General features: G+C 42.3%; 1 protein-coding gene and 1 non-coding gene across 2 annotated transcripts in view; both read left to right on the top strand.

The window, feature by feature from the left end:
* Window positions 1-15,328, top strand: part of LOC126295388 (zinc finger protein 658B-like) — a 245,525-nt gene that overhangs the window by 169,443 nt on the left and 60,754 nt on the right. The gene's annotated exons all lie outside the window — the stretch shown is intronic.
* Window positions 9,971-10,045, top strand: Trnas-uga (transfer RNA serine (anticodon UGA)). Its single transcript has one exon. It is a non-coding gene; the product is annotated as a tRNA-Ser (tRNA).

Below are 15,328 nucleotides of genomic sequence, written 5' to 3' on the forward strand. Positions count from 1 at the left end.
AGTTTCAAAGTGATTACGATGATTATTATAATTGATTAATATGGAGATGATTCATTTTGTCATCATTTTAACCCTCTTGAAAACAGAATTTCCTTCAGCATTTTCCGTAAAGAAACTCAAACTGATCAAATTGTTCCAGCTTCTTCTACGCATCCAGCCTCTCACAAAAATGCTTTCTTTTTCTCGGCTATTCACAGAGCACTTTCCATTCCCCTCTCGAAAGAAAACATAAATAATGAGATTAATGTTATTAAAACTGTGGCTGTCAATAATGGTTACGAAGCTCGGTTGGTAGATGATATCCTCAGATTGGTTCTTTCATCAGCGTCCCAGAAGAATCGGAGAAAAAACTCTTCTCAATTCCATTTTTAGGTCCAGTGTCATACCAGATTCAAAGGTTGCTTCGGATTAAATACAAATGTAATATTGCCTTTTCTACAAATAACAACTTGAGAAATAATGTCATCCATAATTTAAAGTCAACTACTAGCGCTCTGCAGAATTCTGGCGTGTACAAGATTTCATGTGACACCTGCGGTGCCTATTATATTGGTTAAACAGGACGTGACTTTTCAATTCGCTGTAAACAACATTTTCTGAGGGAAAACGGTTCGTGTGCCCCTAATTCTTCTTTTGCAGATCACCTGTTAATCACAGGGCACTCTCCTAAAGGGGTTGAGAAGTTCATAACTGTGCATATTGAAACAAAAGGGTGTGAACTTGGTACATTGGAGGAGCTGGAAATTTTCAAGGATTTACTATCGAATGACGGACTTTTTCTCAACGAGCAAGTGCAGTTGCGCAGAAGAAGTTATTTAAATAGTATAAAGCCGCTGCTTCACGAGATCTAACACTTCGGTGTACGAACTGCTTCTTGCAGATTCAGAGATACCTTTTCTTCCTACTTTTTACGGCTCATATACGTAAAGTATTTTTTAAAAAAACTTTTTTTGGTTTTTATAACGTATCTATCCAGTAAGCAGTAATGTTATTTAATGGATTATTTCGTATGTGTCTTTTTTATGCATTTATTCTGGAATTTTTGTACTATAGCCAGTCATTCATTAGTTGTATTTTATGTCATGCAGTATCCCGCTATCGTTATCACTTCATGTACACCGTTCAGGTGTTTGTTTATTTCCCTCTTTGCAGTTACGAGAGATGTTTACAAACTAGCTTGTTTTAGCAATTAGCCACCAGATGGCGGTATTGTCTTGAAGTTGCCGTGGCGCACAAGTCACGTGATGTTTCAGTTTTGTGTTGACTGTAGCAGACACCCCTAGTGGCTTGGACCTCTGTTGCATTTTATTTTAATTCTATCTGTCGCTGTCAGGTATGATCGCAGCTTTCATTTTTTTGGTACGTTATGCTGTAACACTTAGTTTCAATTTTGTCCGAAGAAGGTGTCCCTTGTGGCACCGACCCCTAGGTTACAAATTAATTGTATTTTCGACTGAGGGCTATGTTTTTCTAATTGTTGTTTTGCTTTTTGAGACAGTTGGCATAGTCAATGCCTGAGTGAGATTCGTGCCGTGTCTTGTGTAAAAAGCGTCGAGTCAGCTCGCCGGCAGTGTCAGAGTAGGGGCAATGTCTCAGGTAGCCTCACTGTGAGAGTCCAGACCTCTTGTGTAGACAGCAACCTCCGTCTTGTGACAGCTGCCCACCGTAACACTGGGACGAGAGAAACTACACCGGCATTGTCGGGAGAGCTGAGAGCACTCTAGAGTGCTGAGCGGCCATGTTGCATCTCCGATTTTGACCATATTTCGGTTTGTACACGACTACATATTTGTAATTTATGTTGCTGTACCCATTCACACATTAAATAAAAATATCCACAAAAGTGTGTGTTTTGAACTGTAATATGTGGCTGTGGCGTGTTTGAGCGAAGAAATTAGACTTTACACCCTAAACGGACAGCACGAGCAGTTAGCTTATCTTGAAATATTTGACTTAAACAGTACTATGCAACAAATAACATGTAAAAATATCGTGCACAGGTTATATTTAATAAGAAAATGAAAATAAAAAAAAATTGTCATTGGTGAGACTCCGTCCACTGTTTAGATTAGATTAGTACTTCTTCCATAGATCATAAATACGACATTTCGTAATGATGTGGAACGTGTCACGTTAATAAAAGGTGTCTATACAAGATATTAGATTACACAAAATTTTCCATGACATCAATATTTTAATTTTTTTTTCGTGTTGGTGGGGGTAGAGAAATTACCCACTTACTATACCCAAAAATTCATCTAATGAGTAGAAGGAGTTGCCATTAAGAAATTCTTTTAATTTCCTTTTAAATGCTATATGGCTATGTGTCAGACTTTTGATGCTATTAAGTAAGTGACCAAAGACTTTTGTGGCAGCATAATTTACCTCCTTCTGAGCCAAAGTTAGATTTAACCTTGAGTAGTGAAGATCATTTTTTCTCCTAGTGTTGTAGCCAAGTACACTGCTATTACTTTTGAATTCGTTCGGATTGTTAATAACTAATTTGAAAAGTGAATATATATATTGTGAGGCTACAGTGCAGATCTCTAGCTCTTTAAATAAGTGTCTGCAGGGAGATCTCGGATGAGCTCCAACAATTATTCTGATTACACGCTTTTGTGCAATGAACACTCTTTTACTCAATGATAAGTTACCCCAGAATATGATGCCATACGAAAGCAGAGAACGAAAATAGGCATAGTAAGCTAATTTACTGATATGTATATCGCCAAAATTTGCAATGACCCTAATAGCATAAGTAGCTGAACTCAAACGTTTCAGCAGATCCTCAGTGTGTTTTTTCCAGTTCAACCCCTCATCAATGCATATAGGCCTACACCTAGAAATTTTGAATATTCTACCGTAGCTGCCGACTTCTGATCGAAGTCTATATGTATTAATGGTGTCATTCCATTTACTGTGTGGAACTGTATATACTGCGTTTTGTCAAAGTTTAGTGAGAGCCCATTTGCAGAGAACCACTTAATGATTTTTTGGAAGACATCAATTTACAATTTCACCAGTTAATTCTTGACTGTTGTGTGTGATAGCTATACTTGTATAATATTGAAATATGAATGAAAAACTCTTGTACTACCGTAACACCCCAAGAAACCCTAAAACCCGAATAAGAATGTCATGATATTTTAAAGTAGGGAACAGTGTTATCCTGACATGTACGACAACTTTGACAATAATATAACACCTTAAAACTTTGATGAACACCAGTTTCAATAATTACTGAGTATGTCATGATAAAAAGGTAGAAAGAAAGAAAGGTTATTTTTAATTAGCTATCAAACATCTTAGTAATAACTGCAAATCAATACGACGAAAGTTAAGTCCAGAGTAATATGTCGGCCAGAGGTAGCATTTATTGTGAAAGAGGGTTTAAATGCGTCGAAAGGGAAATTCAGTGCTCGATCATGAAAAAGTTAGTCACTTGCTGGCTTGCTTGCTATCAAATCGAGAGAGACCACCGTTTGTTATAGTACTACAAACGGAACGCTAAGAGATTGTTTCTTAAAAAAAAAAAAAAGTGTTATTGTGTGATAGAGATGCGCGGACTTTGTTCTCAGCTATTCTGACTTGAGAACTTGACTGAAGTGATATTCTTATAGTGTACAACGAGTTAATGAAGTTTAATTATTGGAGATATTAATGTTGGACTCAACCTTCATCAAAGTGAACAGTTACAACGAACAATGGGCATAGTATCGAAGACTGCAATACCTAATTAGCCTGGAGTAGGAAACAATAATACGACCACACGAAGATAATACAAATACGCCGATTGTAAAAGCTGTCGTAACTGCCACGATCACCGAACTGAAAAGAATCGTAATTGATCTGAGCCATCGGTGTGCGTGTGGTGTGATGATTATAAACTAACTGCTAAGAAGCAACAATAAAATTGTTCGTCAGCAATGGAAATCTCACGTGTTGACACCGTCATTAATTGAACTGTGTGATATTTGGTGATCAAAATTAATTAACTGTGAACATTTTAATTGAAAGAGTCACTTGATGAACATTGAGCATTGAAAGGAGTGTTTTGCCGAAATAATACCACGACTTGTACAGAAACCAGATGGCAGTTATAAGAGTCGAGGGGCGTGAAAGGGAAGCAGTGGTTGGGAAGGGAGTGAGACAGGGTTGTAGCCTCTCCCCGATGTCATTCAATCTGTATATTGAGCAAGCAGTAAAGGAAACAAAAGAAAAATTTGGAGTAGGTATTAAAATTCACGGAGAAGAAATAAAAATTTTGAGGTTCGCCGATGACATTGTATTTCTGTCAGAGACAGCAAAGGACTTGGAAGAGCAGCTGAACGGAATGGACAGTGTCTTAAAAGGAGGATATAAGATGAACATCAACAAAAGCAAAACGAGGATAATGGATTGTAGTCGAATTAAGTCGGGTGATGCTGAGGGAATTAGATTAGGAAATAAGACACTTAAAGGAGCAAAGGAGTTATGCTATTTAGGGTGCAGAATAACTGATGATGGTAGAAGTAGAGAGGATATAAAATGTAGACTGGCAATGGCAAGGAAAGCATTTCTGAAGAAGAGAAATTTGTTAACATCGAGTAGAGATTTAAGTGTCAGAAAGTCGTTTCTGAAAGTATTTGTATGGAGTGTAGCCATGTAGGGAACTGAAACATGGACGATAAATAGTTTGGACAAGAAGAGAACAGAAGCTTTTGAAATGTGGTGCTACAGAAGAATGCTTAAGATTAGATGGGTAGATCACATAAGTAATGAGGAAGTACTGAATAGGATTGGGAAGAAGAGAAGTTTGTGGCACAACTTGACCAGAAGAAGGGATCGGTTGGTAGGACATGTTTTGAGGCATCGGGGGATCACCAATTTAGTATTGGAGGGCAGCGTGGAGGGTAAAAATCGCAGAGGGAGACCAAGAGATGAATACACTAAGCAGATTCAGAAGGATGTAGGTTGCAGTATTGGGAGATGAAGAAGCTTGCACAGGATAGAGTAGCATGGAAAGCTGCATCAAACCAGTCTCAGGACTGAAGACCACAACAACAAGAACAATACCACGACGCACGAAAGCGAGACAGCATTACAGATTATCTCTGGAGTTGCGTCGTGCTGTAGTGAACAATTCTGCCTAGCAACGTAGCAACAACTACTGATACTGAACCGCAAATGAATTTGTCCTCGCTTCAGTGGTGTGAAACGACGCCGATGATGAATGGTTCACTCAACACTGCAATAACTAACCTACCGGGCATAGCAAATCATCATAGAACCATAACAGACCATTAAAATCAGCAGTTCGCATCGCTGAAAAGACTGTGCGGGCTCGCAGACGGACTTTCGTACATTACGCGAAGAACAGTTTTCTTTACAGATTTTCAGGTGGTGTTCCACGTTATCCGACGGGGCAACCATCGCTGCGCGTCGCGTCTCCATTCCACCGACCGAGCTGTAGCAGCAGCGGCTCAACATCAACAGCGACAACAAAGAGGGGAGAGGGGACGTCACACTACCCACTGCTCCATCCTGACACTGCAGAGCGCCTCTGTATAAAGGAGTACCGGCATTGTAGGGATAGTTGGACTACTGATGTGATAGGCACGTACTGTCTGTCAGTAAATGTCAGCCGTGTGTTGGCAAAAATTAAAAAAAAAATAAAAAAAAGTTGTGAAGAAAGTTACCAGGAAGTGGTCTCGAGACGAAATTGTGAATCTAATTAGCCTGTACATGAAGAGGCCAGAGTTACGAAATTTACCAGTGTTGGACAAAAGCAAGTGAGATGAGAAACGAAGTTTATTGACTGAAATGGCTACAGTTTTTAACACCTCTGCAGAATAAATTTACCAGAATATACACAATTCGAGGAATCGGGCAAAGTATTTTTGTAACATAGAATAATTAATAGAGAAACGAAAGTGAATCATTTTGGGAACTCAGAAAATTGCCACTTACCTTTAAGTAAGACAGCTTTATCTATAATTTTATACGACATGGTATTTATCGATGGTATTATATTGGTTGTTCAAAAACAGATCTTCAGGAATTTGCTAGTGATTCCTCAGGTTAATACAAGTAATAAGTTCAAATAAATCTATATCCAAAAACATTTTATTTATCAGCTATCTGCCTTCCTTGGGTTTTGAACATCTGTCTATGAAGATGAAATTGGTGTGATGTTATTTCATCGCAATTGTTACTTTGCCAAGTATTAAAGAGAATAAATATAGCTGATGCTAGAAATATGTTCTGCAAGCAGTCTGTCTTTAACACTAATGGCTTTACGCATAATAGTATCTACATTGGTAATTTTGAGTCCAGTTGTAGAGAGTAGTCGGCCGTTGTGGTCGAGCGGTGCTAGACGCTTGAGTCCAGAACCACGTGGCTGCTACGGTCGTAGGTTCGATTTGTGCCTCGGGCATGGATGTGTGTGATGTCCTTGGGTTAGTTAGGTTTAAGTAGTTGTAGGTTCTAGGGGACTGATGACCTCAGCTGTTAAGTCCCATAGTGCTTAGAGCCATTTGAACCATTTTAGTAAAGAGTATTTCTTCTATCTGCATCAGTCATTCTTGTAAAATGTTGACGTTGTTGTGGTTCTTCTATCACAAGTAAAAAAAAATGGTTCAAATGGCTCTACGCACTATGGGACTTAACTTCTAAAGTCATCAATCCCCTAGAACTTAGAACTAGTTAAACCCAACTAACCTAAGGACATCACACACATCGATGCCCGAGGCAGGATTGGAACCTGCGACCGTAGCGGTCGCGCGATTCCTGACTGTAGCGCCTAGAACCGCTCGGCCACTCTGGCCGGCTTCCAGAATCATCCTGCCACCTAATCTGCTCTCTTGTCAAACATGAACGCAGTTCTTTCACGAGTTCGTGCAAGGTGCACATGGGACCCCGAGCTATTGCAGCCAAGTCTTCCCTTGCTGGCTGCATTTCCTTCAGCCTGCCCTCCAACCCTATCCTCGCTCTTTCCCCATTGCCCTCTCCTTCCCGCTCTCGTCCTGGCTGTCCACCTGGTTTCCTGTGTTGCTCGCAATTTTGTTCCTTCTGCATGATCTTTTATCGTTTTTTGTGTTTAGGTGCCCGCATGAGCTTTGATCTCCACTTCAACATTTCCTGTTTTTAGTATGAGCCATGTGAGGAAGAACTTCCTCCCTAGCATCTATGGTGTTGACTCCTCTTCGTTCCCCTCTCCCTTCCCCACTGTAGACCCCTTCCACCGTGCCAGGGCACTAAGTGCGCGTCATTTACGACGGCGGCCGAGTTTAGGTTCGTTCTGCGCATCGGACGTCACAAAACACAGTCAGCCAATGAACAGAGAACGGCGTTGCCAGATCTCGACTGCAGTGCAGAGCATGGACGAGTGTCTTCAGTTTTAGAAACGTTCAGTCATAAATAAGGTAATAGAACAAAAGCAATGTCTTGATGGCAGACTTTCGTTTATAGAAAGTTTGGAAAAAGCATTCTTTATACCAATTGCTACATATTCTATTAATTAATTAAACCAAACAAGCGATAAGATTCCTAATTCAGGCGACAGCAAGGAAAGGTGTTTGTATCAATCTCACGAACCCCTTTTCGGAATAAAGAACGGCGGTAATTGTTTATTTCCTATTGTACTTCGACGAAGCGTGAGTAATTCATAGTCATTTGTTAGTATTTTGCATAACATATTAGAGGCTCATTGCATGGTGTAGTCACACGTAGTGCGATAGCATAACGGTTAAGGTGTTGGGTGTCTACGCGAAAGGTTGTGACTTCAAACCTTGTGCGGTGCTTAATATTTTGATTATTTAAAAACAATTTCGAAGTGCCTTTCTTCACGAATTATATTCGTTTGAGTGCAATTTTTTGAAATTTCTAGTGCTTCATCTCTTCATTAACCCTTTCGCTGCTGCAGACACGGGCTGCCCACATTCCGCACTGTTCACGATTTTGTCATCACTGCACTGCTCGCCTGTGCAGACACATGGTGTTCCGACTGCTTTGACACACTTTATCATTCGATTTCACAAAAACTATTTGACCCAAGAATTAGATTTTTACACATCTTACTGACTGATACCTTTCCCCCTTAAATGGCTTAATTTTGTTTCGATGTTCAACCCAGTTATTGTGCAGCATTAGATGTAGTAAACCATTGCACGAAATTTTGAAGAGTTTGCAGAGGTAAAGGTCCATAGCGTATACTTTCCGTATGGTCGATTTTAGTTGCCACAATGTTGAGGATGGAATGTGGACAAGATATGTAGATTTCAGGTAAAAGGTATCAGTCAAGAAGATGTGTGAAAATCAAATTTTTGGGCCAAATAGATTTTGTGGAATCGAATGATAAGTGTGTCAAAGCGGTCGGAACACCATGTGTCTTCACAGGCGAGCAGTGAAATGACGACAAAATCGCGCACGTCGCAGAATGCAGGGAGCACGTCTCTGTAGCACTGAAAGGGTTAATGCGGCCGTGGTGGCTTTACTTCATGAACTGCGCCCTCCTCCATAAACGTAAGCTTGCGAACTATGCTATACTATGACGCTAATTCTATTGGCGCGTGCGTCGTGTGCAACTGGCAACGGAGCAATCTCCCGCGTCTGGGCGGCCATGCGCGAGCCGTCAAGATAAAAGAATTGAACTATAGCATGTCTAGCCAGTCCATGTGGTGGGGCTGTTATATACCCATATGGCTGAGCCCCCTAACGTAGGTTCAAATGGCTCTGAGCACTATGAGTCATTTATCTGATGTAATCAGTCCCCTAGAACGTAGAACTACGGAAACCTAACTAACCTAAGGACATCACACACATCCATGCCCGAGGCAGGATTCGAAACTGCGACCGTAGCGGTCACGCGGTTCCAGACTGAAGCGCCTAGAACCGCTCGGCCACACAGGCCGGCTGACAACATACGGATCACCCTACTAATACATGAGTTGTTCCCTCCCCATGTATGCCAACAAGTGGTTGCTTGTCTTCTTCGAGCATCGGAATTCCCAGCAACGGCCGCCGTGCCAGACCACCCTTGCTGTGGCTGGGTGGTGCCTGTGGGGGCATTTATTATTTGTTTATTTGATTAACAGTACACAGTAGGCCATCACCTCGAAATGTAAGATGGGTGGGATGCTTCTAAATCTAACAGCAAAGACTTCAAAATTATTACACTTTTATTGCTATACAGTTGTTAATGCTTGCCGGCCGGAGTGGCCGTGCGGTTCTAGGCGCTACAGTCTGCAGCCGATCGACCGCTCCGGTCGCAGGTTCGAATCCTGCCTCGGGCACGGATCTGTGTGATGTCCTTACGTTAGTTAGGTTTAATTAGTTCTAAGTTCTAGGCGACTCATGATCTCAGACGTTAAGTCGCATAGTGCTCAGTGCCATTTTGTTAATGCTTTTTTAAACAATATGAAGAACATCATATAAAGGGTGGTCTATTGATCGTGACCGGGCCAAATATCTCACGAAATAAGCGTCAAGCGAAAAAAACTACAAAGAACGAAACTCGTGTAGCTTGAAGGGGCAAACCAGATGACGCTAAGGTTGGACCGCTAAATGGGACAGCCATAGGTCAAACGGATGTCATCTGCGTATTTTTAAAAAGGAACCCCCATTTTATTACATATTCGTGTAGTACGTGAAGAAATATGAATCTTTTAGTTGGATCACTTTTTTCGCTTTGTGATAGGTGACGCTGTAATAGTCACAAACACATGGCTCACAATTTTAGACGAATAGTTGGCAACAGATAGGTTTTTTAAGAATGAGATTTTCACTCTGCAGCGGAGTGTGCGCTGATATGAAACTTCCTGGAAGATTTAAACTGTGCCGGACCGAGACTCGGACTCGGGACCTTTGCCTTTCGCGGGCAAGTGCTCTACCAACTGAGCTACCCAAGCACGATTCACGCCCCGTCCTCACAGCTTAAGGTAGGAGACGAGATACTGGCTGAAGTAAAGCTGTGAGGACGGGGCGTGAGTAGTGCTTGGGTAGCTCAGTTGGTAGAGCACTTGCCCGTGAAAGGCAAAGGTCCCGAGTTCGAGTCTCGGTCCGGCACACAGTTTTAATCTGCCAGGAAGTTTCAGGTTTCTTAAATTAAAATACAGAACGTAGGTATGTTTGAACATTTTATTTCGGTTGTTCCAATGTGATACCTGTACCTTTGTGAACTTATCATTTCTGAGAACGCACGCTGTTACAGCGTGATTACCTGTAAATACCACATTAATGCAATAGATGTTCAAAATGATGTCCGTCAACCTCAATGCATTTGGCAATACGTGTAACGACATTACTCTCAACAGCGAGTAGTTCGCCTTCCGCAATGCTCGCACATGCATTCACAATGCGCTGACGCATGTTGTCATGCGTTGTCGGTGGATCAAGACAGCAAATATCCTTCAACTTTCCCCACAGAAAGAAATCCGGGGACGTCAGATCCGGTGAACGTGCCTGCCACGGTATGGTGCTTCGACGACCAATCCACCTGTCGTGAAACATGCTATTAAATACCACTTAAACCGCACGCGAGCTATGTGCTGGACATCCATCATGTTGGAAGTACATCGCCATTCTGTCATGCAGTGAAACATCTTGTAGTAACATCGGTAGAACATTACGTAGGAAATCAGCATGCATTGTGCCATCGATAAAATGGTGGTCAATTATCCTTCCTCCCATAATGCCGCACCATACATTAAACCGCCAACGTCGCTGATGTTCCATTTGGCGCAGACATCGTGGATTTTCCGTTGCCCAATATTGCATATTATCCCGGTTTACGTTGTTGCTGATGACGCTTCGTTGCTAAATAGAACCCGTGTAAAAAAATCTGTCATCGTTCCGTAATTTCTCTTCTACGCAGTGGCAGAACTGTACACGACGTTCAAAGTCGTCGCCATGCAATTCCTGGTGCATAGAAATATTGTACGGGTGCAATCGATGTTGGTGTAGCATTCTCAACACCGACGTTTTTGAGTTTCCCAATTCTCACACAATTTGTCTGCTACTGATGCGCGGATTATATTTCTTTACGTACTACACAAATATGTAATAAAAATGGGGATTCCTATTTGGAAAAAAACCAGTTGAGATCCGTTTGACCTATGGCTGTGCCATCTAGCGGGCCAACCATAGCGCCATCTGGTTTTCTCCTTCAAGCTACACGAGTTTCTTTCTTTGTAGTTTTTTGTTTGAGGCTTATTTCGTGAGATATTTGGCCCGGTCACTCTCCTTGGACTACCCTGTATAAGAATTTCTCTAAGGTTAAAAAAAAGAACAAATGTGTGTGAAATCTTATGGGACTTAACTGCTAAGGTCATCAGACCCTAAGCTTACACACTACTTTAACCTAAATTATACTAAGGACAAACACACACACCCATGCCCGAGGGAGGACTCGAATCTCCGCCAGGACCAGACGTCTAAGGTTATAGCAAATTGAATACTTAACAATTGTTTAAATGGTTCTATATAATTCGTTTCTGCCTAGTTGATGACAGTGTAATTTATATAATGCAAATGTCGAAGAAAAGTAATTCAATCAGTGTGTGGTGAGAGGCGCTGGTCGGAGTGGGTGGTATCAGGATGTATGGTTGGCGCATGAAGCGTATCGAGCTGCAAAAACCTGGCCGTCTCTTCGAATGGTGAAGGATAATTGAATGCTGCTTTCATATGACCCGGCAACCCTCCCTTCCCTGGCTACACCATGGGAGGAGGGCCAGACTTGCTGTATTGCGATGAAACGCTTTCCCTGTTACATTGTCTGTAGTAGAATGGATGGGGCACATTCACCGGCAAAAAACCATTGTTTTTTTGTGTGTGGAAAATATCAAAGACGAGTTTGGTAAAGTGGAGTCTCTTAGTAAGATGCGGTTGGGCTACCTGTTGATCAAAGCTGCTTCTGTCACCCAGTCCACAGCTCTTAGTGCCTGTGATCGCCTTGGGAACGTCCCAGTGTCTATTACTCCTCACCAGTCTCTGAATATGGTCCAGGGAGTGATTTCTCGTAGGGAACTTATCCTGCAAAGTGACGAGGAAGTTGTAACCTTATCCTCCCACACATCACTATTAAAATTCTCCTTCTTTTCATAAATTTTGAAAGCTTCGAGAGGCGTAAGATATACAAAAGAGTAACTTTTTACTTCTAGGGGTACATTCTTGCAGCTGATATTTCGATTTAGTAGGTTCTTGATGACTGAATAACTGATGAATATTTTCCTGTATTACTCTTGAATTTTATTCTTTGTCACATCTTTCAAAGTCACACCATTTTGACATTTTCCACATTAAAAAACAACAATAATTACATTGTTGGTGTTAAACTTACAAAACGTCTACTACCCTCAGAGGCATTACCACCACTATTTACTTTCTGCAGTACTCGCATTATTCCAAAGAGTTTACACAGCAAGGGAGTTACAAACTTTCTTTATCAAAGACGAATCTCCGTTAAAATATATCATTATTTTATAAATCAATCTAGAAATAAATTTAATAATTAACATTAGATTGTGCAATTAATATTATGAATTTTAAGTATTACACAAAAAATTTTATTTCTTTTTTTCTACATTTTAGCCTGAAATATAATGGTATACAAAATCATATGAATTATTTTAATGAAACACCTGAGATAATGTTAATCTTTGCAAGAATCAATAGCATACATGATATCGGTCATCTGTATGAAATAAAGGGAATGTTAGAGGAGGGTGATTCAGTATACAGCCATGTGTACTGAGCACACAGCTTTGAAGGCCGACTGCAAGAAATGCATGCTTGAACGTAAATGCAAGAGGCAGCCAAGCTCCATGTTGCATGTCAGCGCGAACGGCACCTGTGCAGTGCCCTCAGTACGTTGCAAGTGTCAGAACAGCGTTCTGTGTAGTCGTGAGTGCCCTGTGTAGGAGCTAAGTGAATTCTAACACGGCAAATGTTCGGTGCTCGTATGCTGGCTGCTTGGATAACCAAGGTGACCGGAGTATGTGGTGTTTTGATAGACACCACATCTTAAATCTGTAGTGCGTACAAGCAAAGCGAGAAAACATCATCCGCTCAGACACAATTTGGACGGAATTCTTTGTGGAGTGATCGTGCCAGCCGGCTATTGACGAAAAGTAAGGGGACAAAAGTTACAAAAGTCACTGCAGAGCTGAATGTCGCTCTCGCGAATCCTGCCAATGCCGAAACAAAACGAGGGAGCCACAGAAGCGGGTAATTTCCGGTCTAACTGCAATTCCTAAATCATTCATCAGTGATATACACACATCACAAAAAGTTTTGCATCACCTCAGTACCGAGAGTTCCAGAAGCTGTACAGAAAATTGGAATATAGATCACCATAAACATCATTTCCGCCCTTTTTATTGCTCATGAAAAATCACCCATTGCATCTTGTACCATCATACAGCGAGACCAGAAGTGGTGGTCCAGATTGCTGTACACACTGGTATCTCTAATACCCAGTAGCACGTTTTCTAGCCTTGATGCATGCCTGTATTCGTCGTGCCATACTATCCACAAGTTCATCAAGGCACTGTTGGTCCAGATTGTCCCACTCCTCAATGGCGATTTGGCCCGGATCCCTCAGAGTCGTTGGTGGGTCATGTCGTTCATAAAGAGATCTTTTCAATCTATCCCAGTCGTGTTCGGTAGGGTTCATGTCCGGAGAACATGCTGGTCACTCTAGTCGAGCGATGTCGTTATCCTCAAGAAAGTCATTCACAAGACGTGCACGATGGGGGCGCGAATTGTCGTCCATGAAGAAGAATGCCTCCCCATTATGCTGACGATATGGTTGCACCGTTGATCGGAGGATGGCATTCATGTATCGTACAGCCATTACGGCGTCTTCCATGACCACCAGCGGCGTACGTTGGCCCCACATAATGCCACCCCAAAACAGCAGGGAACCTCCACCTTGCTGCATTCGCTGGACAGTGTGTCTAAGGCGTTCAGCCTGACTGGGTTGCCTCCAAACAGGTCTCTGACGATTGTCTGGTTAAAGACATATGCGACACTCATTGGGGAAGAGAACATGATACTAATCCTGAACGATCCATTCGGCCCATATGTATCGCATTGTATGGTGTCGTGGTTACAAAGATGGACCTCACCATGAACGTCAGGAGTGGAATTGCACATCATGCAGCCTATTGCGCACAGTTTAAGTCGTAACACGACGTCCTGTGGCAGCACGAAAAGCATTATTCAGCATGCCCCAAGAGGGAAGATTGCCGAGGATTCGGTGATTAAACTATGTGATCAAAACTATCCGGACACGCCCCCACCCCCCAAAAACCATACATTTTACATAATGGGTGCATTGTGTTGCCACCTACTGCCAGGCACGCCATATCAGCGACCTCAGTTGTCATTAGACATCGTGAGAGACCATAATGGGGTGCTCTGCAGAACTCACGGACTTCCAACGTGGTCAGGTGATTTGGTGTCACTTGTGTCATACGACTGTATGTGAGACTTCCACTCTCCTAAACATCCCGAGGTCCACTGTTTCCGGTGTGATAGTGAAGTGGAAACGTCAAGGGACATGTACAGCACAAAAGCGTACAGGCTGACCTCATCTGTTGACTGACAGACCGCTGACAGTTGAAGAGGGTCATAATGTGTAATAGGCAGACATCTATCCAGACCATCACACAGGAATTCCCAACTGCATCAGGATCCACTGCAAGTACTATGACAGTTAGGTGGGAGGTGAGAAAACTTGTATTTCATGGTTGAGCAGCTGCTCATAAGCCACACATCATGGCGGTAAATGCCAAACGACGCCTCTCTTGGTGTAAGGAGCGTAAACATTGGACGATTGAACAAGGGGAAAAGGTTGTGTGGAGTGACGTCTCACGGTACACAATGTGGCGATCCCATGGCAGGGTGTGTGTATGGCGAATACCAGTGAGTGTTATCTGGCAGCGTGTGTAGTACCAACAATAAAATTCGGAGACGGCGGTGTTGTGGCGAGGTCCTGTTCTTCATGGAGGAGGCTTGCACGCCGTGTTGTTTTTCGTGGCACTATCGCAGCACAGGCCTATGTTGATGTTTTAAGCACCTTCTTGCTTCCCACTGTTGAAGAGCAATTCGAGGATGGCGATTGCATCTTTCAACACAATCGAGCACCTGTTCATAGTGCACGGCCTGTGGCGGAGTGGTTACACGACAATAACATCCCTGCAATGGACTGGCCTGCACAGGGTCATGAGCTGAATCCTATAGAAAACCTTTGGGATGTTTTGGAACGCCATGCAAGGCCTCAGCGATCGACATCGATACCTCTCATGAGTGCGGCACTCCGTGAGGAATGGGCTGCCATTCCCCAAGA

This window comes from Schistocerca gregaria, chromosome 11 (assembly GCF_023897955.1).
Source record: "Schistocerca gregaria isolate iqSchGreg1 chromosome 11, iqSchGreg1.2, whole genome shotgun sequence".
In the NCBI taxonomy this organism is placed as follows: Eukaryota; Metazoa; Arthropoda; class Insecta; order Orthoptera; family Acrididae; genus Schistocerca; species Schistocerca gregaria.